This window comes from Sitodiplosis mosellana, unplaced genomic scaffold (genome assembly GCF_009176505.1).
Source record: "Sitodiplosis mosellana isolate CC-2019 unplaced genomic scaffold, AAFC_SMos_1.0 Smas_scaffold_2, whole genome shotgun sequence".
Classification (NCBI taxonomy): domain Eukaryota; kingdom Metazoa; phylum Arthropoda; class Insecta; order Diptera; family Cecidomyiidae; genus Sitodiplosis; species Sitodiplosis mosellana.
Genome location: NW_022595245.1, coordinates 4,772,156 through 4,786,164, shown reverse-complemented (window position 1 = coordinate 4,786,164; position 14,009 = coordinate 4,772,156). Strand labels below are relative to the sequence as shown.

The 14,009-nt window shown below is 38.1% G+C and overlaps 1 protein-coding gene across 11 annotated transcripts in view; it reads right to left on the bottom strand.

Annotated features, from left to right (window-relative positions):
- LOC129565296 (tyrosine-protein phosphatase Lar) overlaps positions 1-14,009 on the bottom strand; it is a 396,243-nt gene that overhangs the window by 220,009 nt on the left and 162,225 nt on the right. The window lies entirely within an intron of this gene.

Genomic DNA, 14,009 nt, shown 5'->3' with positions numbered 1-14,009 from the left:
GCACAGAGACTGCTACTGTTGCGTGCGTGTGCCACTAGGGAAAAAAAGTTAGTTTATTTGAACAAATTTGGATATATATCTGCATTTTTCTTCTTTCATCCACCCTTTTTCTCGGATCGAAAACATTTTGAATATTTCATTTGGTTGAATGAAAACAGATGCGCACACAGCAGCAACTGAATCTAGTTCCTTCGCGCCCGAACCGGAAAAACCAACAAATTGTTCACAAATTTACTCTCCTTTTTGGGAGTTTTATTTGTTTATGTGGAAATTATAAATACGAAAGACTCAATCCAATTCCTTCTTCTTCTCGTGAAACATTGAAGTCAAAATCAAAACGGCGTGAACTTGAGAAAGATTGGCGAAAGCGGTTCAACTGACTGTCATGAAATGTGTTTGCAATTTTTCGTGACACAGTCAGAAGGCGGAAATGAAATTTTCAATATTTCATTCGATTTTTGCATATTCATGTATCCTGGGTGCAAGAAACAATAGAGCGTAAGCTGTGAAACGAAAAATATGGCCCACTTTTATGGTTGATCATTAAGTTACATAATTTTCTTCCGCGCTGTCAATACAAGCGATTTACCCGAACTAAGAACAATTTCAGTGGGGCAAAGTGTGCTTCATATTTTAAACCCAACCGAATATTTCATAAGTTCCGAAGCAAAATTTACGTTTAAAGACACTTGTTTGCATTTGCATAGTGCGCGCCTTCTTCATTTCGGCAGGCTACCAAGAAGGATTCGCATCGGAATTTTCGTTTACTTAACGCGACACGATGAACGAAAAACATGTATGCATAAATCGCTTTATTTCATTCACATGTGTTGAATGTTGCGCATTTGTGTATTCCATTATCGGAACGGCAGTGGCGGCTGCATGGCGAGATAAATGATAAGCTAATATAAAAGTGAAAGCAACCATTTCGACTATTTGCCCTATAAATAACATAATTTATTATTAAAATAAATAGATGGGAATGGCAATGCGTGTACTCTATGTAAACACACGCGCGCGAGAGAAGAGGATCGACGCGGCATGTCTTTGTCTATCATTTTTCGCACACCGTGTAGTTGCATCATCACATTTTGATATTGCAAACAATATAACCCAAGCAAATTTTTCATCCACAAGTGCGACTCCGGGCTGATGTATTACTCGACCGAAGTCAAAGCCGGTGCCAGAACCGAAGCGAAAGTTACTTATGAGATTTTAAACACACACACACATATGTTCAGTTCATCTATTGGCCAATAAATTTTGACAGCGAATATTCAGTATGCTAGATGTGTTGTGTCCCGACAATTCATCAGTTAAGAAACTTACTCCATCGAGTTTTGATAGATCGTTTTTTTTATTCAAATCACTTTTTGACTTCGCTATCAACGAATTTGTCGATGTTTATTGTTTCTCTATTTCAGCGCATTTGTTGTCATTTTTTGCCAATAAAACGGTACCCAAATCATTCGCTTCAATTGTGAATGCAATGTTTGACATCTTTCGATTTGCACATCTTTTGCCGAGTGAAAATGTTTCGATTCACAATTATTTCGCACATTTCTCGCCGAAAAAGTTTCAAGCCGTTTTCAACATATTTTGTTCAATTTGACAGCGACATTGCCATAAGTTGTACCAAACATTGTGGCTGCCATCGAAAACCATTTGTATGTTTTCCTCTCTCTATGCAACCCTCGTTCCGTTTCATGCTCTTAAAACAATGCATTCTCCATCGCCGCAGAAAAAAACAGAGCAGAGAATCAGTCAATTGTTCGTAAAATTGTCATCGTATTAAGCGGATGCGAATTTATTTTTTCATATATTTTATGTCTGTCGCTCAGGCTTCACATGTGCTGCACACACACAAAACGAAAATTATATAGTGAGCAAGCAAACAAATAACGCCTTAAACATGTCGGGCGTCTCGAATGAATTTGTAAATTTCAAACAAAAAAAAACGAATTGAGCATAACGACTTTTTGTCTTTTGCTTCAAGATATGTCAGACTTTTGTTACACATTTTTTTTTATTCTTCGTTGTTTCATTTGGTAATCCATAATGATGAAGCACATGAAAACTTGGTTGTTTGGGTTCGGTGCTTGTGTTGGCTAAATGGCAGCAAATGCCAGCCACGACTGTTTTCTTTATCTCTTTTCATAGCTCGGCATAAGTCTGTGTGAGCGTATAGGTGCATTCGAAAAAGTTTTGTAAAAGATGTCAATGCAAATGTAAAATGTAATACGTAAATAATGAGATGCTTCCCAAATAAACATAGAGTGTATTCTCGAAAACGTGCAAAAATGTGCAAAATACAAATGTTGTCGGGTTTCACTCTCGCCGAAATGAAAACCAAAGCGTCGTCGTTTTTCAGTTCAATTTGAGTTGCCGAACAATGTGGCTCGTTTTTTTTTATTTTAACTTGAACGAACATTTCAACTGGCGCGAAACCAATTTTAATAAGACAATTTCTGATTATTATTTTGTCTATTTACCAAGTTTGAATTGTTTATTATCCATTCAAATCAAGAATGATTTTAACACGAAAAATTTCCGAAATTTTGTGTTTCATGACACGTTTTGCGACGCGTCACGCAAAACTTTTGACACTTGATTTGTACAATCGCAAAAGCAAAACGCAAAAGATACGAAAGGCGAGTGCAGCATGGTTGCCACATTATTTCAACGTATTTTGTCTGTTTTTGTCAAGCATTTTTGCCATAAATTAAGACTTCAATTGGAGAAACTTCTTTGTTTTTAATGGCTTTTGGCATTTGTTAAGGTTTTTCAAGGATTGAAAGGAAAGTTTGTCGTTTTGGGCAAATCTTCACGTTTCCAGACCATCACAATGACTGTTAAATGTACATTTGGCTTTACCAAATGGGTGAATAAAAAATTTCTCATCATCATCGATTTGAGCAATGCCTAATGAGCATTTAAAACTCGTCACTTCCTGAACAAGATCCAATGAACTTAATGTGTTTACTTCCATTTTCAATGTTTTTCCAATTAAACCGATCTTCAAATTGAAAATAAACCGTCGAAATGAAAATGCAATTAAAATAATTCATTTCATGTTGTGCATGAGAATGCTCGTGAGGTACAAGTTGCGTATAAATTGATTTGCATTCGTAAAATCGAGGGTAAAGAATGCATAAACAAGGAAATGTATTCAAAATGAAAAAAAAAATGTTTAAAAGGTCCCTTTGAAAAGAAAAGGCATTTGTTCAAGAAAAAAAGCCGTATTATGGTTGAAAAATGATGTAGGCAAGGAGAAAATTTATGCCTGTGATTTAGACTGCAGCCGCATGTTTTATTGTATGGAAATGCATAAAATTGTTGTGGTAAATGTAGCGCGCCGCACACACACATATTCAGGAGCTTACTTAATGAAAGATAAACAACTCTCACCATGGCAACAATAAAAATATTCCGTTGCACAGAAACACACACACAAACGGAGTGAATGGGTTGTTGGAATGCAGTGTGCATGGCACCAGCGCACAATTTGAATGAAGTGGCAATTTTTCAATGGAAAATTGCAACAAATGACACTAATTTGGTTTTGGCTTTTCAGTGAATGAATGTGAGGCGCTGTCTCGTCGTCTCCGTCGCTGTTCGTGTAACCATGAGTAATAATAATACCCGAACCATTTGCCATTATAGTGTGTGTGTATGTGTTTTTTCTATTCATTCCTGGTCGAATCACTGGGGGAAAATGCATTCGTTGTTCTTTATTTAATTCGTTGACTCTTGAGAATTACTTCGTTTTTGCCATGCACTTTACATACTTTTGGCATTGTTTCAGTCACAATGAAATGTAATGAACTGCTTTATTGTAAAATGAGTCATTTGTATCAATTTATCTGTTTTGTGTGCTTGTTCGCCTTGATTTCTCGATGTTGCTGAGTTGCTTTGTTTAACCAAAATGTTTCCTCAATTCGAATGGACTCGGTGATATCGATCAGAGGAGAAAATACACAAATATGACACACATTTGCGGCATTATTTCACTCACGCCACACACACACACACACATACATAGCATAACATTCAGATTAAATTGAATTCGAATTTTGATTGGCATAGCATGAATTTCAACATTTTTTCTTTCTATGACCGAAATTATTTGCCAATTGAAATGGATTGGAAGCTATATGAATTTCAAATTAATTTTTTTTCCATCGAAAAGAAAACCGCAATATGAAATTCAAATGTGTGTTGGGGAAATTTCTGCTTAAAAAAATCGTTGGAAGAAAAAAAAATTGATAAAATAATTCGCAAAGCCATTATTTTCTGAGAGGTTACATTTCCTTCGCCATAAAAGAGTTCTCGGAAGTGAAACTGAAAATATATTCAATTTTTCAATCGGACAACTGCGGTCGTTTTTATTAAAATTGCTGATTTCTTTTTCTTCTTGTCACTGTTGCTATGTTTGAGCATATTCTTTGGCTTTTGTGTGACCGTTTAGAATATTAAAAAGCCAAACATTTTAAATTCAAATGCTGAACGGTTCACAACCACACGAAAATAGAAGAAGAAGAAGAAGAAGCAAAAAAAGCGTTTGTCCGTAAACCCAAGTGAGTCTTATCGCATCTGTGAGATCGTAACTTATGCCCGTTGCGATGAATAATCAGCTAGACAATCGTCCTGGAAAAAACCGGTTGACGCAGTCAAGCGTCTAGCGGACGTTTTAACTCTTTGACAACAGCGACGCTTGATTTTTTTTAGAAGAAAATATAAGCTGGGCACCGAAAAAACACACACTTTATATACCATTTCCCGCTGTGATCGTTCGTAGTTACGATTTAATCTTTTGATTGGCACCAGCGCACAATTGTCACACAGAATGTTAGCGAAAAGTTTTGAGTCTTCAGCGTCGCGCGAACTTTGTGCCACTGTGCGTCAACCAAACACCGAACAGCTGCACTGATGAAGGCAGCCCATTCGTTCGGCATTTGATTCGTTGTGTTTGTGTCATCGCTCACGGCACGACTCCTTTCACAAAATTAATTCTTTAATTGTTATTACGGTGTGCTGAACACACCCACCCACCTCCCTCCTTCGTTGCCCCAACACCGTCCGAAGAAAGTTGTATAGGTTTTGACGGGCGCGTACATCTTTTCAGGTTGAGTGCCTTATCTCCATGAGTAATAACGAAATACTTGCGAAAATGGAAATGGAAACGAGCGTCGAAAATACTTTGCACAGCTTTGAAAGGACACTTTTCGAATGACAGACGGTCAAAAAGGAAAATGTGACAAAACGATGGAAAAAAAACTTGATAATTAGTTGGCTGGAATCAAGCGGAGACAGAGAAAGAGTGTTGGGAAATTGAAACAGCATTTATTGCTTGCTGCTTTTGGACAGTTTTGGGCTACTGAAGTCTAGTCGTGTCTGTAGTTGCAATATATTAACGCCGTTTTTTTTTTTCGAAAAATATACACAGTAATTTTGTGTGTGTAATTTGAAACATTCAATGAGACAAATCATTGTATTTTTTTCCACATTTTTTCCATTTCAATGGTGTTTTTCTTTCGAGAATTGAGAGCATAATTTCCGTTTGCCCACTGCTCGTTTTAACTAAAATATGCGTTGAGCGTATGTTTTTTTCTCTTTCATTTGCCGAACTCAATGAAGGACATTCAACGATATTCGGTGCGAGGTAAGTTCATTAGTTTATCGTTGCCAAGACCGAGTGAGTGGATGACTAAATGTGAAACGAGCCAAATGAACGAAGAGGGAAAAAATCATTTCAGTGAAATAAAATACATACGCAACGCAAAATGAGGCGAAGAAATGGCCAACATGAAGTGGTGCTCTTCACACCGAATTATCTCTCCAAGAGAAATTCTGAAATAAATGAAAATATATCGTCGAAATTAGCAAAATGAACTCCAGCATTTGGCTAATTCGAGATATGGTTGCCGCATCGTATGTGTGTGTATGTATAATCCAGTTGGATTGGATGGTTCTCGTGTTGCGGACATATGTGTGCAATTTGAAGAGTGTTTTATCCAGTTCATAAAAGCGACACTCGAGCCCACATCTCTCGTTTGCTCGCTCGTTCATCCATCCATTCATTATTTTCTGGGAAGCAATATCCATGGTGGCTCTACCAAATGCAATATATTACGAAGGAGAGAGAGAGAGAGCGAGTCATGAGAAGTGTTTGGTCCATGTGAACCAAAAGGTAGAGAGCTTTGTGAAGGAGAAAAAAGCACCCATTTATAACGATTAAACGAATTCCAATGAGCCCAATGTAATGTTTTACTAATAAATTTCTCGCTGGTGATATTCAATTCGAGCAGCAACATGAGGTTCACCTACGGCATATCTCACTAAATTCCAACATATTTTTTTTTCATCTCTCGTTCGCATGACTTTTTACCTTTACGCTTAAGTCATTGCATGTTTTTCTGTTCGTTTGCTATTCGTTTCTTTTCCGATTTTACCATTCATTTTTGCACCGATGACATTCAGGTGGTTCTGGCAGAATCGGAAAGCTGAAAATTTATAATGCTTCGCAAACCATACAATATTCAACTGGCCGAAAGACAGACTGCAGCGAATGCATCTTGATTTTCATTTTGTGTGCGGTAATCGAACATATTCGCCACCGTGTTTGTGTCGTGTATATCGAGCCAAATCCGCCAGTGGAATAATGTCGACAAGTCTATTTTGGGGCAGTAGCAAAATTGCTGCAATCACCAATGAGCAAAAAAATTCGTTGAGACAAATTGCCGGTATCCTGGCCGCATGTTTGCCACTGGCAAAAATTCATGTGCAAGCAGTTCATAAATTTTCCCATAATCAACGGTGGTTTGTTGGCGTTTTTGCCTCCCACCACCGGATATGCCTCGTACGTTGGTTTTGATCTTTAAAGCTTCTGCAGCAGAAATATCGCCGAATGTCTAACATTTGATATGTTTATTTTGCAATGGAAAAGATGGATAGGACCGGATGTGAGAGTTTCTCTCTCTCCTCATTCCAAGTCGATCATTTATTCCTTTGCGCTCAAGCATCAAACATAGAAATGGAATCAATTAGGACGAAATTCAAACGAACGCATACATGTATCGATTCGAGAATCAAACATGAACCAAATTTTACCAATGTTCATTCTGCAAAAAGCAAATGAAATACGTGCGCATGTAGTGCATCAATAAACAAGATATTTCCAAAGGCCATTTTTTGATCCAATTAATTGATGCATGAACATTTTCCGAGAAATGGTAAAATCATCCGTAAAATATGTATAACATGCACCCATATATGAGATAGATATGTTGAGAAAAACAGCGACTGATACCCCAAAACTTGTCGACATCGCTTCGATGAAGCAATTTTAATTTATTAATAAGCATTTCATATGACACAAACTTAGAAATTCCATGCACAAGTGAAATGCAAACAGAAAGTAGAAGCGGCAGTAGCAACATCATCGTTGTCATCGTTGTCGCTTGTGTTTATTTGGTTTTGTGATTACTTTGGCAAGTGGTGTTTGGTTGAACGAGCGCTCGCAAAATGCTCATTGACAAACTTTTGTTTTGACAACTTGTCTTTTAGCGAACATTCCAAACATCTTCCTTATTATTATCAAAATGTTCAATCAAACGACAACGTCATTATTTGTGAAACCCACACATAGACATACAACCCACCCGAAAGCATTCACTTTTCGGCCAAATACCCTTCAATCAACAACTTTCTTCTTCTTCTTCTTCTTCTTCAATGCAACGTAACAGCCAACACAGCAAGTTGGAGTACTCTGGCAAAATATTGTCGCTTTTGAAGAGCAATCGCAAAATTTTAATCGCATTCTTTGTGCAAAAATCGAGTCGATGGGAAAAATGTCTCTGCAAAATAGTCCAACACAAATAACGATAAGAACACAATATAGATTGTGTTCAATGGAATCAAGATGCTTGTGAATTGCACATAGTTTGTTTGTCAAAACTGTGCGCCAGCACATTCCATCGTCAAACACACTGTCAATTCGTTCGACGACGGCACACAATGTGGCGTTGTATTGAAGAATGGGAACAACCAAAGCAAAAAACGGATTCCTAAGTGAAAATGTCTGTGTATCATTATTATCGTAGAATTAAATCTGCTCTAATAATACTTGAACATAATTTCTTCATCAAACCAAACACTTTTTGCCACACAAACACACACACACCAAAGTAGTCACAAGCGAGTCGTATATACGACAGCAATAGCAGCAACAGCAGCATAAGCACCAACATCAGCAGCCGCAACATCATATGCGAACACCGAAAATGATGAGCAAGTCTAAGACAAACAGAGAAGTCATTTAAATATGCTAAATCAAAGTTACGCGAAAACTTTGTCTATTCCTCTTCCTCAGAGATTATTAATAAAATCCGAGAAATAGCAATAACACGGGGCTCCATTGCCGCCCTTCAACTGTGTGTTTCAGCACTTGACATGGGTGCCGGCGACAGCGACAACGATTCACAAACAATGCGGTAAACAATGGAAATATTTTGATTTTCGATTATGTGGCGAGACAACAACCACACACAATATTGACAAAATTGCCGAAGCGAAACAAAACCAACAACTTTTGAATAACGAGCATTCATCGTGCTGTACGCAAATAAAATGTGCCAATGGATTTTTCGTTGTTTTCATTTTATCGTTCTTTTTTTTGCCATAATATTTCGATGTTTTTCTCTATTTTTATATTTTTTGGGTGGTTTTTTTGTTGTTGCCTGAATTGATGTTTTCGGTCCGAAATAGATTTCCACGAAAAGAAGAAAAAAAAGCGATGAGCGTCTGATAACTTGTGGGGCAGTTTATTTATCCTACAGACATTTTTTAGCCCAATATTTTTTCCATCGCTATGGAATAATAATTGAAAATTTAGCGAAAATAAATATGCAAATCTAGTGAAAGTGTGGGTTTTTTGTGACATGTTTTTTTAATACCCACATTTTGGCTTTTCTTTATTGTCAACCGAGAGAATTTTCGTATATTTTTCTCTTCATTTTCCCATCTCGATTGCCATGTTGGGAATCCCAACCAGAAGGACTTGTTCTCGAAATAGAAACATTTTTTCAATATTGTTTCATGTTGACTTCCGATGTTGCGCTGTTGTGAATCAATAAAACATGTGTATTCAGGGGTGTATGCGAGTCACGTGAAAAATCGATATCAATCGTTCGAATTTGCAACGGCAAAGAGGAAGAGAGGGAGCGGGTGAGTGAGAGATAAGCGATATTGTTCGGCATTTATCTGATTGTCTTTAGCTCAATAACTTATTAAAATCGCTTCGGAAAATGGAAAACTTTGGCAATTATAGAGCCATCGGTTTCGCTGAACGACGACAATCGCAACGACGGCGACGACGACAGCAATTTAACGCTTGGTTGACGTTGGTCGGTGTGTGTGCCACGATGAGAAAAATGGTTACAAATGCTGATTTGATTACAATCTGCTGATACCAGGAAAACTGATCTACGGCGCTCCAAATCGAAGCGAAGCGCACGATGCTGTATTTTTTTCGCTATTGTTGCTGTTGTTGTTTTCCTCTCTGGTTACTGTGTTCGCGTGGCCCGAATTCGCAAAAAAAAAGAAACGTAAGACGGGGCAAAGAATCGTAATTATGCTGGTTGAAACTAACGACATGGATGTAAGAACTTGCTCATCGTTTTTGTATCGACTTTGTGAAAAGTTCGATACCCAATTTAAAAGTTCGGCGGGGAACAGGAACAAAAAACTGCATCAGAGACGAAAGAAAGAACAAACGAATGATACCAGCAATCCAACAAATAAGTAAAGTTGATTATTATTTACCGAGAAGATGGTATCGGGTGTAGAGGAAAAGGTGGCAAATTGTGCATTGTTGGCGACAAATTGATGATGGTGTCGATGGTGGGAGAGTGCGGAAGAGAGCAAAAGAGCAAAAGAAGAAAAGAGTATGAGAGCAAAAGAGAATCTAAAAGCTTCCCGCATTTGTCTATTCAGCGCGCGCGATTCAATCATACATTTTGAATGAGGTGTCACTGAGAATGGGTCGAATGAATCTATTGGGAGTGAAAATTGCGCGAAGCGTTACCATCCATTGATTTTCATTGTTTCATACTTTAATTCGGATTTTGCAATGCACTGCCGCCGACGATGGCGACGGCGATTTCCAGTGCAGCATTGCCACTAGCACAAGAGCAATGATGAGGTGAAAGTGCCATTAAAAAAAACTCAACCGGCAATCGTAAAACCGAATGCGAATTCGGACACGATGCCGCTGTTTCGATTCAAACATTAAAAACGAGCAAATTGGATTAATATTCAAGTTGCAAATTGCACCATTCAATCGGTCGCCGTTATTCGCATTTCGCCAGCCGAATAGGTCACCAGCATCGATAATAACATAGTATACACACACAACGACGTCCCGATACACAAAACCGGATAAATAATATATGAGAGCAGCAATGCATTCATTTTTCGTGAAATGGGACCCACGGAGTTTTAAAAGCAAGCTTACATTTAATGATTTTTCTTCGTTTGCTAACATACATTCGGCAAAGTTCTTTTTTTTCAATGAACATTGAACTCACTCCCGCTTCCACTCTTGCTCGCTGCGAATTATATTTGCTCAGAGCGTATATTTACTTGGCAAAACTTTGTTGGATGCTCTCTTTATTTGGATATAGATCCTCGTCTTGTGCATTTCACTCGTTGCATACGTATGCGCGATGCCGCGCAACATATTCACTTCATTCAATATTCAAACTCCAATCAAATATCGTATTCTTTGACGAATCTCAAGATAGATTGCGATGGTTATGAATGAAGATTTCTCATGCTGAAAAGGATCCGCCGAACAGGAAATTGTAATTTTATGACGATTTATTTAAGTGAAATATCGCTTTGTGCTTTGAATCATATTTTTCGATTCCGTGTTTGAGTTTTTGGAATATGTGAGTATTTGACAATGCTCTTCGTTTGAATTATGTTTGCCTAGTGATATAGAAATGTTGCCGAACGGCTCTATGCTGTTTTCGAATCGTAACTTTCGACGCAATATGTGTTTGCGTCATTGCAGTGCCAAAAGAAAAGGAAAGTGGGTGTGTGTGAGTGAATGGGGCTCGTTGACGTTGCGTCTGTCATTGCACGGCTTTTTTTGTCACTGTCACATTGAATTCTCCCGCCGGCAGCCCCAACTGTACAAAACAATCAACAAGCGTGGTAAAACGAAAAACAAGAAATTCGATTCGTGTCCCGTTGCGGTTGTGCGGCTAATTTTATTGAATCGACACCGATGTTAATTGAGAGTCTCATGCGTTACGAACTGACATTGACATCTGATTATTATTTTATTGGGCTGTAACAAATTGATACACTGTTCGCCACCAACATCGAGACAACATCGATTGAATGTCAGAGTGCGACACGATTATTCGCAGACAAGTGTTTTAAGCTTAAGCTATTCAAGGCCATGCCACCCATTCATATTCAAATGGCCGTATGACGCATTTTTTTTTGGCTCAAAGTTTTTCGGTGATCCCTTCCATTGGCCACCTTCATAGAGAGAGAGAGAGAGAGAGAGAGAGAGAAAACAGACACCGTAATACATCGCCAAATCAAAAGTGCATCAAATGTGTAATTTATGAAATGAAAACGAGCAACGCAAATGTTTGCAAAACGAACGAATAAAAAACCTTTTATAGCCGTAATCTGGTCTTCATCAGTGATTTAAATTTGAGCCGAAAGAAAAAAAGCACATTGTCAACATTGTCGTACGAAAAGTGTTTTTTTTTTCTTCATTCGCGTTGTGTAAAAGAATTGTCGCCATTTGCAGACATTTAAGCCAATAACCATCGCTTGGGTAGTAAATCGTGGCGGATTGAGCAAGTGAGAGAGAGAGAGAGAGAGAAAGAGCAAGCGAGCGAGGAAAAGAGAGAGGGAACGATAGCGCTATGTATGTTTTTGCGCCATATTTGAAATAAATGTGCTCATTATTCATTCGTGGAGCGCGCACAACGACTCGCTGTTCCATTAAAAAGATCGAAGAAATTATTTGCGACTTTTGTATGCCTTGTCGCTTCATGCTCATGCCATTAACTAATGCCGTTTTAAACCACCCAACCCGCGTCTTCTGTCTCAATCAAACGGAGTCAAAGAAATAAAAAAACGATATAAAATAGTATGAGTTGACGGAAATTCCACTTGCACCGAGAGAGAGAGAGAGAGAGAGAGAGAGAGAGAGAGAGAGAGAGAGAGTACGAAAAACGTATATAAATAGTAATCCATTTTGATATTATCTGCATATAAATTCCAAAAGTCGTCCAAGTGTTGATTGTGCATGATTTGGCGATAAACATTCACAAAAGACTGATTCGACGATGCGTTATCAGCATCAAATTTCCAAATCGATGTGAATGAACAGAACATACTGAGTCGGTATACAGACATATGAATTCGACAACAAAAGAGATATGGAACGTGTGTGTCTGTGAGAGAGATATCTACGTTCGGCAATGATAATAGGTGTCAAAGACGTGAGACATCGACACATTTTAGCACATTTCAAAACGAGCGTTATTTTTTTTCTTCCCAAAACCATAATATTTCGCACGATTTTACATCTGCCATCTCGTTACTCCACCTGTTCATTCATTTGAGAATGAAGAGAAACTTGTTTCCATTTTTATTTGGAAAAACTCTTCTCCTTTTGTTGCCGACATTCTTTTGTCATCATCGACAAAAGTCAAGAAACAAGGGGCGAACGAACGGAATAAACAAACAATTTTCTTGATGCGTCATTTCATCTGAAACAAACAATACTCTCAACTAAACTTCTCTACTACTATCGACGACGCTCGCTATTTCTGTGTTGAAGTTTTTTGTTGTTGTTTCGTTCCATCGTTGACGCTGGTGGTGGTGGTGGCGGAGCAAACATAGCTCAAAAAATGTTTGTGATTTTTTGTCACGTGTTCCATTCATTGAACCACGTCCGTCATTTTACCGTGTAAAATGGATGGAAATGTCATTCATGCCATGAATAAAATGTATTCATTCGTCTTTTGGCGGGTGCAGTTTTTCATGCGAATCGTAGGCACGACATCAACATAAATACACCTCTCTTGACAACGACAACAACAAATATAGCGTACGCTCCACGTTCAGTAATGATGATGATGATGATGATGATGTTGCTGACGTTGATGACGATCATAATCGGCGTTTGGTTTCTTATGGATATTCTTTTCGTGCACAACACGACGATTGAGATGTTATTTAATAGCTTTGTGTGTTTGCACACAAATCGTCATAATTATCAAGCGCGCTTGCGCGTCTTTATACATTTCGCCCATTGATTCGACTTAAATCCATCGTCTTACTTATGCTTGCACGCAACACAGCATCAGTCCACGGCATTTGCTCTCTCTCTCTCTCTCCCTTTTCTACTCGAAAAACTTACTTCTTCCTCATTTTCCGCTTTTTTTCTCTGTTTGCATTCAATTTACTGATGCAGTTGAACAGTTTCTTGCAATTCACTTTTGCCTCGTTGAATTTTTTTTTTCTCTCTACCGGTTTCTTTTCGCACTGCCTCTTCCGTCATTTGCCTTCGCATTCATGTTGATGTCGATGAAGAAAATCGCTCAAGTCGTTTCATTTCAAATTATTTACAATTCTTTGAACACTTACTTCATTTTTCAATTACTTTCTTCCGGCATTGAAGAGAGCATATGCAAGGAATACGGCATCAGCCGACAACATTGCATAAGCATTTCAATGGGTTGCAACGTTAAAAGTTCCTCGGTGGTGATGATGATGATTATGATGTTGGTGGTGGAAACAGCACATTGAAAATTAGTATCTAAGGTTTTCCACAAAAACCATTCAAAAATTATTTATATCAAAAACTAAATAAGCATACAGCTCAATTCAATGAGTACGTCACACGTGATACGATTGCACAAGCATGTCATTGATACCCGGCGTAAATGCCAATGAAAAAAGGAATGCCAGCAAAA